This window comes from Maniola hyperantus, chromosome 1, assembly GCF_902806685.2.
Source record: "Maniola hyperantus chromosome 1, iAphHyp1.2, whole genome shotgun sequence".
Classification (NCBI taxonomy): Eukaryota; Metazoa; Arthropoda; class Insecta; order Lepidoptera; family Nymphalidae; genus Maniola; species Maniola hyperantus.
Genome location: NC_048536.1, coordinates 1,701,042 through 1,717,671, shown reverse-complemented (window position 1 = coordinate 1,717,671; position 16,630 = coordinate 1,701,042). Strand labels below are relative to the sequence as shown.

Genomic DNA, 16,630 nt, shown 5'->3' with positions numbered 1-16,630 from the left:
TGTGTGTATCATTATCAATTAGTGGATTCATGTTTCTTTAAATTTCTGGAATAATATGATTATTGGGGTCTCCTTAGAATACATTGTGGTTTGTTTCGATCTTAGTACTTATTAATAATAACAACTACATTTAACCATATTATTTATCTTGACTTCGTAGACATAGGTTCAATATTCAATAACTCAATTTGATAGGTAATTATCTTTTATTGTTATTCAAGTAGAGTACAAAATATGGTCACATAATATCTGTGCCGACATCTCTGCCTTTCTGGTCTGCAAAATTATTTTACAATCATTATTCATATACTTACCGATATTGCTTAGTATAATACTACATATATGCAATTAAAGATTGGCATATTGTTTTCTTATTATTTGTTTTACGTTACATACTTATATTGTAATATATATATATTTTTTTTATTTTTTTTTCAACGGTGTCAATCAGTAGGTACCACTTGAGAATAATTAAATGTCAATTCACGATAATCAAATTGGTAATGCATGAAACACTACAAAGACATTATAATCAAGGTCAACTCATATCAAATATTCATCAATTGTATGAGAACATTGGATTATAAGATATTCTTTTAATTTATTTTTAAGTTTAAAGAAATTATGAAGTCTACAGAAGTAGTTAGGTTCATTAGTATATTGTAAAACTTTGTGATTAATTTTGTATAAAGTGTTAGTAATGGTCAATGGGATCCAACAACTCTTACCATATCTCTTAAAATGTATATACTAGTGAAAATATTGTAATTTGTGTTGCATTAGAGCATTATGTAGGATTAGAATTCATGTCATTACAGTGGTAAGAAGGAAAGGGCAAACAAACTTACTTTAATTGAAAACTGATAGTGACATTGTTTAAAATCATAGAGTACTTAGCACTCAGAATTCAAGTTGGTGATAATTCACTATCCAAGATCTTTCCTCGTTGTTGTTTTGTTTAAGGTTGATTATATTTTATTCGCTTTAAATGCAAATTACCAAAGATGTTTTATAATTCTCATAATTAGTATTGCCACATTTGCCATGCAAATATTTATTCACGTATTACTAAATACAAATACAAACTTGAAGAATATGTAGTTCATAATAATATTTAAAAATAAAATTATTGATTTCACTATAATTTCCTTGTATTAAGTATTAACATAAATTGTGTTGATTTCAATATTTGATTATACTATTGTGAATTGGTTGTATACGTATATCACTAACAATAACTAGATCATACAATTTTCTTAATATCAAGCTTAAATCAGAATGACTTATAGTATTTACTATTTACTTATCTCAGTGTGATTTGTTGTGTATTTATAAGAATTAGACTTAAAGATGTTGATTGCAATGTACATAATGATTATTGATACCAGTATTTTGTAGGTCTCATTGGCACTTGTTTTGTGCACTTGTTAAATCTAACAATGTTAGCTTTGATCTGTTAGAGGAATTATTATACTAATCATATTAATTATAATATAGGACTGTTAAGGTATTCTATGTTGCTCCTATTGAGTTATGTGTATGAGGGCATTACCCTCGGTTGGAAGGCCGAGTGGTCAGATATGAGGACATATCTGGAGCAGGATGGACGACTGTAGGCAACACAGAAAACCTGCCATCTGTCACCCGTGAGTGGAGGTGTGACAGCGCGCGGGAGTAAAAATAGGGACGAGATAAAAGTAATTAAGCGAGATATAAGTACTAGGTGATTAATTAAGCTAGATATAAACTAAGTGGATGTGACAAGTGTACCTGAATATAAGACTGTGGACATTGGAACTGCGTTTGATTCATATTAGGGTCATCCCAAGACTAATAAACCCGGATTGGAGGTTAAGTTGTTTATAAACGGATTACTATTTTTTATTGTTACTGATATGTGAACAGTGTGATTGTTATTAAGATATCTTGGTGTGTTAGTAGTTACCAAACTGTTTAGTAATACGTAACTAAATTAGTTGAGTAATGGTAGGGAACTGTTCAGTTATAAATAAGAAACCTAGTTGAGTAATGGTATTATGGTTAATGAAATCTAGCTTTTAGTATTTACATGGGTACTTATTTTTTTGCAGTAGATATCATTATTTTGCAAGCTAAAATGTAAACCCATACCAATATTGTGTCTGTTTGTTCAAAAACCAACAAACCCATCGGTACATTTACATTTCAGCAACAAACTACATCTGTTACAAAAAAATAAGAATAAAGATACTATTACAAGCTAGATTTCATGAACCGTACCATTACTCTACTAGGTTTGTTACTTATTAGTAAAAGTTATAACTAAACAGTTTGGTTAATTAATATTGGCTAAAGTTACTGATTTGAAATAAAATTATACATTACTTTCTACTTATTTATTTTTCGTCTCACATACATAGGTAGGTACGAGTATACTTAATCAAAATTGACAATCTCAATATCAAAATTAAAAATACAAACCTATAAAACTTACAGATGAAACATAAACAATATAGCTTTTACTATGAGACGATTTTCCAGAATTAAAAAGGGCTGTTTTATACGTTTTCCAATGAGCAGTGGCTTCTTGTATGAAATATCTATTTTTTATCCTGGAGGATGGTTTGACCCGCTTCAGTATTATTTTAACATAGCTTCGAAATAGCATTTTACCTTAATTATTAATCAGTTATTTGAGTTACAGTCATAAAAACAAGTCTACAAAAATTTAATAATATTATGATGTCATTTGTATACATTCAAAAATAACTCTATCATTAACAAAAATATTTTTAATCATCATAAATGAAATTACACAAGCTTTTTTAAGTAGGAAGGTATCTTCACTTGTAATTTGACAGCAATTATATAATATTATGCATTATTCATTAAATATGTTTTCATTAAATTGGCATTAAACAAATAAAAAGTCAACCTTACTAAAGTACCTACCTACCTGCAAAACTTATTTATACATACACATTCTGTATCTGTTCTGTATCTGTTCTGTTTCTGGAGCTCCAAATCATCTGAAGTATGGTTTTGTTGTAGTTGCTTTTTCTATATTTTCATCCACATGACAGGACACTGAAAAAATTAAACAAAGAATTAATTTATTTAGAGAAGGACGACTACACCAGAGAGCTAAATCTACACTCGCACATGCTAAGAAGATTGTACTTACATCACTTTGCTGGTCTGACGGAAAAGCATCTGTTAGCATTATTTTAACTGTGGATAGTTGTTTTATCAGTTCCGCTGTGTCCAATCATAGGTACCAGTTCCTTTGTTGTCCTCGGCCAACATTAACAATGTTTCAAAGTCAATGCCATGTTCTAGAATATAATTGTAAACATAATTCAGAAATAATGATTAAATGCTGATACACACTAAGTACCTACATAAAAAACACGCAACACTGTACATATCAAACCATTTAAAACGGGCGGGACAAATATAATATCACTTGTATTAAAAATGCGAAAGTATGGATATTTGTTAGTTCCACATTCCACTATCACGCCTAGGTACACTAAAATTTCGATGAAATTTGGCACACAGACGGTTTATAAACCTTCCTTTATTATACCCTACTATGATTTATGCACCTACTTTGAAGGTCTAGATGTAGATATTCCAACAATCAGGATCAGGGTGTCGATAAAGGGGCAGCCCACGACGACGGGACTATTTTAAGTTAAATTTTTGTATGGGCAGAAAAAAGCATGATGCAACCACCATACAACTACCTATTACCTACTTTGAATATACTTACTACCAGCGTACATACCTTTAAATTTCGGAATGTACATCTCGAGGCCCCACGACTTTAAATAATCTTCTATGATAATATCATAGAAGATTGATATTGTCAGGCTCAGCCAGCTTTGTGCCTTCGTCAGACACTGCCGCCTCCGCGAAGTCACTCATGTTCTTAAATATTCGGCCAGGCGCTGTACGGTACAACTTTTTTACGAAAACCATTAGGCACCTGTTGTAGAAACCGTACTGCACTGTAGAAACAATAGTGTAAACACTAATTACGAGGCACTCCTTTTGCTGACTCCAAATAAACACACTCACTGATCACTGAATAAAATTGAAACAGGACAACGTACAGGCTAAAATATTAAAGAAAGTTTGATTGATATTTTTGAAATTGTTAGATTATTTGTAATTAAAGTTTGACTATATTAATACAGCATTTAGTACGGTTGTTATCAGTAAAATAAATAGAGTATCACCTGTAAAACCTTTGTAGATAATAAATAAAGTAACATGTTATTATCAAATTTATTAAGCTTTTTAATGTCTACAAAAGTTTGGTAATTCACTAAATGTACACGTTTTGTAAAATATGATCAAATATTAAATAAATAATAAGCAAATAGTTATGTTATGTATTAGACATCGGTTTTGTTGCTATAGAAAAACAAATTGGTTTACGTTGTTTCAGTTACTAGTAACCAAACGTTTTGTAACTTATTAACCTACTACATTAACCCAACTGCCTTTGAGAACACACACTAAACTAGTTATGTAATAAATAGTCAAAGTTTATTTATTAACGACTAAAGTTTGTTTAAAATTTAAGCAACAAAACTAGTTTGGTTGATTCTTTTTTTCAGTGCGGTAAAACGGTTTTTCCTCAAGACTGCGGTGAAGGTGAACACGGCTGCTTGCGTCAAACCACCCTTCCATCGCCGTGACTCACTGAAGCAAGGACGAAGATGACAAGATCTATAATTTTTTTGCCGGTTCTTCTAGTAGAATCTGCATTCCACACCGGTGGTATGGCAGAAGCCTGACTGCTCAAAAGAGCTACAAGTTTTCCTAAGTTTTTTATTAAAAAAACCGATAAGTACAGAATAACCGGCAGAATTATCGACACCGGCACATCACTAGCTCTCTGTAAGTAGCCATGAGCGCGGACGTCGAATTGAAAACTAGTTGCTTATAATAAGGTTGTGCGATCTTGTGCGGCGTAAAACGGTTTTTCCTCAAGACTGCGGTGAAGGTGAACGCGATTGCTTGCGTCAAACCACCCTTCCATTGCAGTGACTCACTGAAACAAGGACGAAGACGAGAAGAGTATCATTTCATTGCAATTCGGAGGGTAATGATATGTACTATCCTTTCAATCAGGGTTGGAAAAAAAACAAAACACAGGTTTAAAACTGTTATTAGGATTTCGTATCACAAAAGGATAGAAGGATTTCATCGATTTATTTTTCAGTTTTGATTTATATACCTTTTACTAACTTATGCTCGCGACTTCATCCGCGTGGACTACATAAACTTCAAACCCCTATTTCACCCCCTTAGGGGTTGAATTTTCAAAAATCCTTTCTTAGCGGATGCCTACGCCATAATAGCTATCTGCATGTCAAATTTCAGCCCGATCCGTTCAGTAGTTTGAGCTGTGCGTTGATAGATCAGTCAGTCAGTCACCTTTTCCTTTTATATATTTAGAAGATTAGTTCAGTACCCGTAGTACAAGATTTTACGTCTCACCAAACCAAACCAAATTCGAGAGTCGAAATACTTCCGCGTTACAGTAAACTGGATCTTAAAAGCCTTGTTTTAAAGCTCAAGTTTGTCTACACTTCTACAGCCAGCGCTCCAAGCGGAAACATTGCGAAATTAAAATCAGTGGCATTGAATATTTGACTTCAATTCAAGGCTGTTTAGGTCCATTTTACTGTAACGCGGAAATATTTCGACTCTCGAATTTGGTTTCGTTTGTTGAGACGTAAAATCTTGTACTACGGGTACTGGTATCTATAACAGGAATGTGCAACATCTACATAAACTCAAGAGAGTTTCAGGATATGAAGCTGAAAAATTTACAATTATTATTTGGTTGAAATAAAGTTAAAAAAATGACTTTTATAAGATCACTTCGTTGTAAAGAAAACCTACATGCAAAAAAAAGTTTCTTGACCCAGAGCGTTTGAACTGTACCTCAATTTCTGCTCTTATATGGAATCAAAACAAAAATAGTAGGTATCCAAGAAGTTTTCGCAACAACTTTTTGCGGTTTAACTATAAACATTATCGGATTTTTTGCGCCGTCGCATCCGCCCGTTTTATAAATAGGTACGTGGTGAATATCCGATTTATATCAGACTCCGAGTAAGTGAATTGAGTGGTTTTTAGGGTTCCGTACCTCAAAAGGAAAAACGGAACCCTTATAGGATCACTTTGTTGTCTGTCGGTCTGTCAAGAAACCTACAGGGTACTTCCCGTTGACCTAGAATCATGAAATTTGGCAGGTAGGTAGATCTTATAGCTGACATTTGGGGAAAAAAATCTGAAAACCGTGAATTTGTGGTTACATCACACAAAAAAAATTAATTGTGGTCATGAACAAATATTGCTATTTTCAACTTTCAAAGTAAGATTACCTACTATACCAAGTGGGGTATCATAATACCTATCTATATAATATGAAAGGGCTTTATTTGTACATTCTAAAACAGATTTTTGTTTATTTTTAGCTATTATAGTTTTTGATTTATCGTGCAAAATGTCGAAAAAATACGACTGTAGAACGGAACCCTCATTGCGCGAGCCTGACTCGCACTTGGCCGGTTTTTTTAGAAAAATACTCGCCGTGTCCGTGAGTCGACGCCGCGCCGTGGTGCAAAACAACATTAATGGTGCGTCGCCTTCTTATAAGGGTTCCGTTTTTCCTTTTGAGGTACGGAACCCTAAAAATGTCTACAACAACCATATTCATCTTTTTGGTTTCTCTCGCAATTTAACCTATTTGTAGCGATTTAGTAAAATATTTTTATTTCGGATTCACTCTTCCCATTTTCAAAATGTTTACTCGTCTACAATCATGAATCATCAAACATGCTTCTCTAGAGTCAAGGGAATTTCATTCAGGCATTTCTATTTTTAATTCTACAACACTTGCTCATTTGGGCTATCATCAGATCGTAGTTATGCTCCTAACGGTAGAACTACAAATTAAAATTTCATTCATTCAAGAACTCTTTTTGAGCGGCAAAACATACCTTAGCGACTAAAAAACAAAGTTCATTTTGCTGTAGCACAATTTGTTAATACCAAGATTACGAAAGCGCAGAAATCTACGCACTTGAGAAGCGGATATTTTTAGTTTTAAAAATTACACTTGCAAACTACTAGTCGCTAGTCGCTAATAATGTGAGTATTTAACGTAATCTGCCAAAATGAGACATAAGTAGATGGGGTAGAGTCGATTTTCATTTGCACCGTAAACGTGACGTTAACCTTCCTGATATACCATCTACCAAAACTATAAAAATAATGAAATAAGGCGAAACTCCGTAAAACGTTTCTAGTCGTCAACACCTGTTGATGAGGTGATGCCTGTCACCTTCCTGCCAGAACTTCCAGGAGGATTAAGTTTTTCAAAAATCCCGCAGGAACTTTTTAATTATCCGGAATAAAAAGTAGGTAGTTTATTTCTAGGTAATATAGTCGTCGCTGGTCTTTAAGTACGTACCTACCTAAATCCATGCAAAAATTTGCGGCTGGATTGAAGAATAAACCAACAAACAAACACACTTTTATATTTTATAACATCTTAGTTTTCAAAATTCAATCGTATCCAGGAATAAATTCAGCGTAGAAGATTTTTTTCATATTTATTAGAATTGAATTTCGTGAATGATTTTTGTCCCCGGCTTAGAGTCTATCATTCTATGAATAAAATCAATGATTATTATAATAGGCTACTTGACTCATATCTAATTTCGTCCAATAAATGATTATTTATTATAGTATTTTGCTTAAGACAACGAAATATATCAATAACAATTATTAAAAACGCAGGATGGATATATAAATCCAATTTAAAAAAATACAATTTTTATTTTTATTTGAAACGCAGAAAACGCTGTCAGCCATGATGTGACGTCATTAAATATGTAAACAAAGAAATGTCATTCCTATGTCACGCGGGGACTAACGTAGTATCCATTATATAAAACTAGCTTATGCTCGCGACTTCGTCCGCGTGGACTACAAAATTTCAAAACCCTATTTCACCCCCTTAGGAGTTGAATTTTCAAAAATCCTTTCTTAGCGGATGCCTACGTCATAATAGCTATCTGCATGCCAAATTTCAGCCCGATCCGTCCAGTAGTTTGAGCTGTGCGTTGATAGATCAGTCAGTCAGTCAGTCAGTCATTCAGTCAGTCAGTCAGTCACCTTTTCCTTTTATATATATAGATTTAGAGTCCTGACTAACTTATATATCAACGCACAGCCTAAACATCTAAACAGCTGGTCCTAGATACATGAAATTTGGTGAGTGTGTTCTTTGTAGGTAAAGAGAAGGTGTCCACTAGGAAAGGATTTTTTGAAATTCCACCCCTGAGTGGGTTAAATGGAGGTTTGAAATTTATGAAGTCCACGCGGGCGAAGTCACGAGCATAAGCTAGTTTTTATATATTTCTAAATACTCATAGTAAACGTAAAAAAATATCGTTTTCTCTTTATAAATTGAATAAGTTATTAAGTAAGACTTACAACAAAGTGATCTTTGCAAAAATAAGTTTGAAGTCGGTAGTCATATAGGATCCCTTTAAGCAAGTCTTTGCGTGTTAAGTACGTATATTTATTTCACTGGGCACTCTAATCCACAACTTTCCTGTGGTCTTTATCGATGCGTTTTTTACATTCTCGGATGATACAATAACGATAATTACTATATTTTTCATGTAAACTAGTATAGAAGTCATGTTTATTAAACTTTGGGAGGTTATGCTGTTGTTTACAAATGCATGACGTCAGAGCACAGATAATCTATCGGCCAAACATGGCCGACAGTGTTTTCACCTGTCTAAGAAAAATATTTTTTTAAATTAAAGTTTTACGGTTTTTAGGGCGCAAAAAAATATAGTGTTAATTTTTTTGATATAATAGGACAAATATTAACCATTTAAGACCAACTTAAAAAAAGTGTCAAGTAGCCTATTGTTTACAATCAATTAAAAACTAGGTTAATACAATTATAATCATTATTGTAATATAACTAAGTACCTATACCTACACTGTGTTTATAAAACACTGTTTAGAACATGACATCTATAGAGCGCACTCTGACTTAGTTTAGACTTAAAACAGAGTTAAAACGAGACAGAGCTATATCTCACATAAATCTGTCTCGTTTTAGCTCAATCTTAAGTCTGAGCAAAGTCCAATACGAGTAGATCTCAACCACAGTATAATATATTCTGTGGCCTCAGAGACAACTTACGTACAGTGCGACAAGGCTCTCTTGGCACTTGAATGACATTGACAGGGGGGCGCTATTGGAGAAAACAAAGGCTTAGAATATTCAAACAAGCACAAAGAGGAACACTTGACGGCTACGTTAGTTCCGATTTTCGCCACGCGCCAAGATAGCCTTGTCGCACTGTATATCCTATGTAGCATAGGATTATTTTGATGCAATTTTGCATTCTCGAATTGATTACTTGACTAATTTGCTTGGCTTGTTGAAATAGGTGTAGGTATATTATAAAGATCGTGTCGATCTATGGCAGAACTCTTTCAAGTAGCGAAAATAATTGCGATCTGACGCAGAGAGAGGCGCGGACGTCAGCGGGTCGTCGCCCCCGTTATCGACTATCGATTCGATAAACACTGCACCGCCTCGAGGGCCTACTTCATCGGATGTGTCAACAACGCTACCTAATGTGTTTCACACTTTTCACATTACTGTTTTAATATTCTTCTTTGACCTGACGTCGATATTGTGTAATCTTAGCAAGTTCTCGATAGATTAGAGCTTGTTTTTGCTCGACTTCGCATCGCGTAGGAAAGCTGTGCTCATCTAAATCTAAATAGGTACCTATATAAAAGGAAAAGATGACTGACTGACTGATCTATCAAAACACAGCTCAAACTTATGGCTTTAAGAAAAAAAAACTTTTTCATTATTATTATGAACGGATCGGGCTAAAAGACATGCAATTAGCTGTCATGACGTAGACATCCGCTGAGAAAGGATTTTTGAAAATTCAACCCCTAAGGGGGTGAAATAGGGTGTAGTCCACGCGGACGAAATCATAAGCTAGTCAACCTACGAGTATGTACATATTTTGGTTTTGTTCCTTTGCGCGCTCTAAAAATTACGCGTAGATCGATTTTAATGATTCTTACACCAATAGGTAGATTTGTCTCAATCTTCCAAGTACGACTAACGATATTCAAATTTTGAAAACAATAATATGGCTCCTACTAGATGACATATTGGATGAAACAAAAAAAATGTAGAGCATAGCGAGACCAATAAAAAAAATAAAAGTAAGATACACCGAATTAGAAATATATTAAATTAAATCATATTTTATCAAAACAGACCGATTGTAGGGTTCCGTACCAGAAGGATGCCAACGGGTCTCGTCTGTCCGTCCGTCTGTCTGTCAGCGGGCTGTACCTATCTCATGAACCATAATTACCTATTACGACAAAACAATTATTGTAACAACTGATGTTCCTACCAACAATGAGCAAATAAATGATTTTATTTGATACGATATAATACTGATCGTTATTAATAATGTTCTTATATTTGTTTCAGGTAATATTCAGCACTCTCCTTGCACGATCAATGTTAATGAGGTAGTTTTGGATAAAATACATACATATCGTTCCGCACCCGTATTTTCTCGCACGTTTTCTGGTATGCATTGGGAATTTTGCTTGTCGGCATGTCAAGAGGCACGTATTTAATTTATAATGCATTTTAGGGGACACTATTACCACCTATTGGCTATTTCTAAGCTCCCGCTGTCCGTCCGTCTGTCGGTCTCATAAACCTATTAAACCGTAAGAGTTAGGAGTGGAAATTTTCACAGAATGTGTAGGGACCTATTTCTAATGCCGCTATGACAACAAATAAGAAAAAAATCAAAAATATTTAAATTGAATTCTTCATCGCTCGCGCTTCTCGCAATCTAAATTCAATTTACAACGAATCCAGCATGGAGGACCGAGGTAAACCCTGAGAAAAGCGCAGCAGTTCTCTTTAATAAGTCCAAAACCAAATCCCAATACACACGAGACGACTTACTAAAATTTTACAAAAAAAATAAAAACCGACTTCGTTACACAAACACTAAAAATTGAAAAATAATTTAATTTATTACCGAATATATTATATATACAAGAGTTAATATAGTTCCATAATAATACTTTTTGGTGCCGGTGCCAGTTAGCTTTAGCTGCGCGAATCGTCTAGACTTCATGTTTTTATGGGACTCCACAATGGCACCTCATTGGCACCGACCCCAAAAAATATTATTATGAAACTATATTAACTCTTGTATATATAATATATTCGGTAATAAATTAAATTATTTTTCAATTTTTAGTGTTTGTGTAACGAAGTCGGTTTTTATTTTTTTTGTAAAATTTTTTTATTTCACAATTTTTAGTGGCCCCATGGAATTATGCTATGACTGGATAAAAATCTACTGTTTACTAAGCTATTACACTGATCGCGAGCAATTTACTCTTATCCGTTGAGGAGTTCCAGTATCTATCTTCGAAGATGTTCATCAGATCTTCACCAAATTAAAATGGGACCAACTTTGAAGTAGACCCTTTCAAACAAAAAAAGAATTTTCAAAATCGGTCCAGGCGTTTTCGAGTAATCGGGGAACATACATAAAAAATAAAAAAAAATAAAAATAAAAAAGATTCCGACGAATTGAGAACCTCCTCCTTTTTTTGAAGTCGGTTAAAAAGACTCCACACGCGTGTCGTGTAAAATTGAGTGCCTATTTATCATACTATGTAGTAGGTAGGTAGATATGTATATTGTATATTATTTATCATCGTAATTAAAATTAAATGGCTGCGGTAATCTTGATTCACGTGGGTAGGTATTATTGCAGTACTTCGGGTTTTTACGTTCAACGCTAACCTGCGTAACTTCTCGAAATTTTCGTTTTATTATTTTGATACTGAATAAAAATAATTATGTTAATTAGGCTTTTGGTTTTGATTTATGTAGCTAACTTCCATGTTTGCGTCCCTGGTTTACTCAGAATTTCAAGTAGATACCTACTGGTAGTACGATAGTAGTGAGCGATTCGCTTCCTTGGTTTTGACTTCCGTTCAAATGCCGTGTTCCCTACTATATTATCAAGTCTAAGGAAAGTAACTAAGCAACTTTAAGGCTAATGCATCATCAGCATCACTCACACTGATGTATAGAGCCGTATTTTGACTTTACTCAGACTAAGGCAAAGTTAAAATCACGCCGTGGTTAAGGCGAGTCACCGAGACTAAGCGGAAAAAACTGGTTTGCTAGATCAAATGATTTAGGTATTTACTATTAAATAATGGCCTTGCTAAAAATATACAATATACCTAAAGACATTGTCTAAAGAATGTGCTACTTTGATACACAATAGGAAGTACTTCACTCGATCAAATAAAATCTTGAAATAAGCCGAAATAAAAGTCTAAAACGAATTATTTAATACTAAAATTTCTGACTTGGCAAATAATTTATATATGGAAATATTTGTCTTTAAGTACTACAGAGAACCTGCGTAATTTTGGTTTTCAACAGGACTTCTATAATTTATTAAATTCAAATTTAACGTTTGAAACACAGAATTTGAACGTTGCCAAGCGGTTTACTTCAAAGCCGCGCTGCCCGCCTCGGTGACTCGCCTTAAGAAGATTAAGTAATCGATGCTTTTATTTGCTTTAATTAACGGTGGAGAAGCATCGTGAGGAAACCTGCATCCTGAGAGTTCTCCATAATGGTTTCAAAGGTGTGATGAAGTGTGTATGAAATGGAGATACATAGCTTATACCCTGACTTAACACATAGGCTACGTTTCATCCCAGAAAATAGTTCAACGGGATTTTTAAAAAAACCTATACATATCCACGCGGACGAAGTCGCGGGCATCATCTAGTAAGTAATAATTCGCCTCAATAAGTATAACGAGGGTAAAGTGAGAGAGAATATTTCGCCAATTTCACGCAATTTCATTTAAAAAATTCTCAAGGAAATTAGATTTTAGTATACAATATACGCCCTCCAGTCAACAGGTGCGCCCGGCCCGGGCGAGGGTGGTAAACAAACGTATCGGACCACCTTCTCACCCCCATCTACCCTTATCAATCCACCCCCATCTCGACGAGCAACGCGGATCGTGGTCTTTAGCCTTGAGGGGGAGTAGTTATGCGCAACGATCCCCTCTGAAACATAGAAATTGTATTGGACCGCCGGATCTAATTACATAATAAATAAGTAGTTGACACAATAAATAAATAATTATATTATTGAAGCGAAGCTTTTTAACGGTCGTTTGGAATCCTAATAATATAAGTACTTCACGCCATCGTCACGCCACCATCACGCCGCAATGACTGAACTTTTTGGCTATTTTAAAATACCTTATGCGTTGAACTAACACATAGACAGGTGATTTAAATTAGCTGCTGAGTCCCTACAAAACGCGGCAGCTTCGCGAATCTTTGTTTTGCTTGACGGCGTGGATGATGTAGACTGTAGAGTTGTAGACGTACTGTCGTGCTACCTCGACCCAGGACATTATGCTTTCCATCTTGTGGAAATGTTGTTGTTTTTCTGACTGTGTTTTTTTAACCTCTTACAACCTCTTAAGGTTTCATGCGGTGCTTATTTACCGATTTCTCTAAGACCCATTTGATGTCATATATACACGCTGAATTTGTAATGGTTGTTTTCCCGGAGCGACATGATTTTGTCGTAGTATTACAATCGATTTATAAATATAAAAAAATATTAAAGTCAAAAATGGCAAATTTATAATCGAGAAAAACTCGAATTAGAAAAAATCGAATGAGACGTCGAACCAATAGTAATACCGTGTGCGCGCATGCTAGTTTATGCCGTATCACTACGGGCGAGAGCTTATTTTGCTCTAAACTTTTTCACTTTATTGGCAGCGCGGTTCGAGTACCTACCCACTATTCACGTTACGTCTAGTTAGTTACTATTGTTTCAAGTGTATGATTTTTTTTATTATTACTTCAAAACAAAAACATTTACTTTTAAAGTTTAACTCAAAATTTCGATAGTACTACTGAGGGCAAATCGTTCTGTCGCAGGAAGACAACCACTAAAACTTCAGCGTATATTTTACCTGATAAGACGCTGTGTCTTCTCGTACCTAGTTGTGTTGCTCGATGTACCTCCCCTCGACACCTCGTCTGAACAAAGCATTCGACTCTCAGGACTTATCACTAGGTTTTATATTTTTCAAAAGCGAGTTTTGAGGAGTTCGTTTATATCGCAGGTTTATTTTCATAAAAATACCAACAGTTGACGCCGAAACATCTCAATATCGATTGACCTAGGACTCCTTGCCCGGGGATTTTTTCTCAGGTAGCGTCTTACCACGCGTATCCTTATTTTTCTTATTCGATAACAAATTAGCCCTTAAAAATTATCTAGGGGTGTGCTCTGATGTTTTTTTTTTTTGTTGAGACTACCGTCTATGCACAATCTGTGGGTCTATGGTACCTAATCCATACTAATAATATTATAAATGCGAAAGTGTGTCTGTCTGTCTGTCTGCTAGCTTTTCACGGCCCAACGGTTCAACCAATTTTGACAAAATTTGGTACAGTGATAGCTTTCATCCCGGGGAAGCACATAGGCTACTTTTTATCCCGGAAAATCAAGGAGTTCCCACGGGATTTTTAAAAACCTAAATTCACGCGGACGAAGTCGCGGGCATCATCTAGTATTATTATAAGATGGTTACAAATCTGTACCTACCTACATAATAATGATACATAATTAATTACACAACGTTTTTAGAATGCCTAGACATCTTAGTAGCTAGGTACATACCTATTTCATACGGAGCATGAATTAAAAGAAAAATTTGCATAACATTAATTATATTATTATTTTAGGTAGGTACGATTTTTTTACGTGCTAGCGTGTTTTTGTTAATATAAGTATATAGAATAATCCTAATAAATTGGAGAATTGTACCTAAATAATATTTAACATCACATTCGGAACATGAAAATGATTAATTTTCATCATTATTATAAATTAACTTTGATGAAAATGGAGCGCCTAAATAAGCACAAACGTAACTTCATATTTTAGGTAAATTATTCGGACTTCTAGGTAAAACCTATTAACATAAGTCCATGGGTAAAACATTATATTGATTTTTTCTATATAAATTTTCTAGTAAAGATTCGCAAATGAATTGTATCTTCTCTAGATGTTTTACCTATTTACTTTTTTATTTTTGACTAGCTGATGCCCTCAACTGCGAAAAACATAGGACTTTCATACAACCTTCGACCCCCCTTTCACCCTCTCTTGGGGGGAATTTAGTTAGATCTTATCTGATACCTACCCCCTAGAAAGCACCTACGTTTCAAATTTCAAGTTAAGATAACAATATTTAAATCTTTTCAATAAAAACTTTTCCCCCTATTTTACCACCCATATAAGGAGGAATTTCCCAAACTGACTTATATGTACAAATTTTTATTATTTAAACCTATTAACCTAAATGTCGATTTTCACGTATGTAACTTCAAAAACATAGGACTTTCATATAATTTTCCACCCCCCATTTCACCCCCGCAAGGGGGGGAATTTCTCGAAACCGTTTCTTAGCTGACACCTACTTCTTAGAAAGAACCTACCTTCCAAATTTTAAGTTTGTAGGGTTTATAGTTTGAGATTTGTGTAATCCACGCGGACGAAGTCGCGAGCATAAGCTAGTTAAGAATATAACATTCCAAACCCTTGCCAGGAATCGAACCCGGGACCTTCCACTAATAAGACCACAGTGCTTACCACTGCACCAGGGAGGTCGTCAAAATGTCATCATCATCATCATGATCAACCCATCGCCGGCTCACTACAGAGCACGGGTCTCCTCTCAGAGTGAGAAGGGTTTTGGCCATAGTCTACCACGCTGGCCATGTGCGGATTGGTAGACGCCAAATGTGAAAAAAAAAATTGTTTTCTCTTCATGTTGAACCTTGTAACTAAACAAACAGGTCATCTAGTATTTGCTGAAGTCTAGTTGTACGGGTGTAACTTAATGGGTGTAGGAGGGTTCAACAGTCGCTAAACGACCAATAGCATACGCGTGTCGCGCGACCACACCCGTGATTGTGCGCTCAACTATAAGGGCGGTTTCAGACTAGCGTATTTTTTGCGCGTATACGGTCGTTTCAGCATACGCGCTTACACCAGCGCTACATTACGCGCTTCAAAAAACCGGACTCGCGTATACGGGCATATTTCGGTGTGTTCACTCGAACCGGTGGTATTGCGGGGAGGTGTCTCTAGCGGCTCGCGCTTATACGAGCTTAGAAGCGCGTCAACGCTCGTACGAGTTGAGCGTGTGCCAAAAGGCGCGCCTGTACGCGCCTACATGCGCTTCCAAAAACGAGCTCATACGCGCGTATAAAACGCTAGTCTGAAACCGCCCTAATCAGGTTACCTACATACCTATACACACACACAGTTTTATATAGATCGCTAAACTGCACCTATATACCTAGGTATTAGCACTACCAGTACACATCTACCCACAAAGTGTGTTTATTTGTTGGTTTATCAGTTTGTCTTTCAATCACATCGCAACGATCGCAT

General features: G+C 35.2%; 2 protein-coding genes and 1 long non-coding RNA gene across 6 annotated transcripts in view; 2 read left to right on the top strand and 1 right to left on the bottom strand.

Moving 5' to 3' along the window:
• The window catches only part of Zir (dedicator of cytokinesis), a 375,809-nt gene that overhangs the window by 125,284 nt on the left and 233,895 nt on the right, over positions 1-16,630 (top strand). The gene's annotated exons all lie outside the window — the stretch shown is intronic.
• The window catches only part of LOC117982606 (uncharacterized), a 141,536-nt gene that overhangs the window by 66,433 nt on the left and 58,473 nt on the right, over positions 1-16,630 (top strand). The window lies entirely within an intron of this gene.
• Positions 1,893-4,604, bottom strand: LOC138402994 (uncharacterized). The gene is made up of 3 exons (XR_011237302.1): positions 3,770-4,604; positions 3,164-3,314; positions 1,893-3,066 (listed from the first exon to the last, which is right to left on the bottom strand). It is a non-coding gene; the product is annotated as an uncharacterized lncRNA (long non-coding RNA).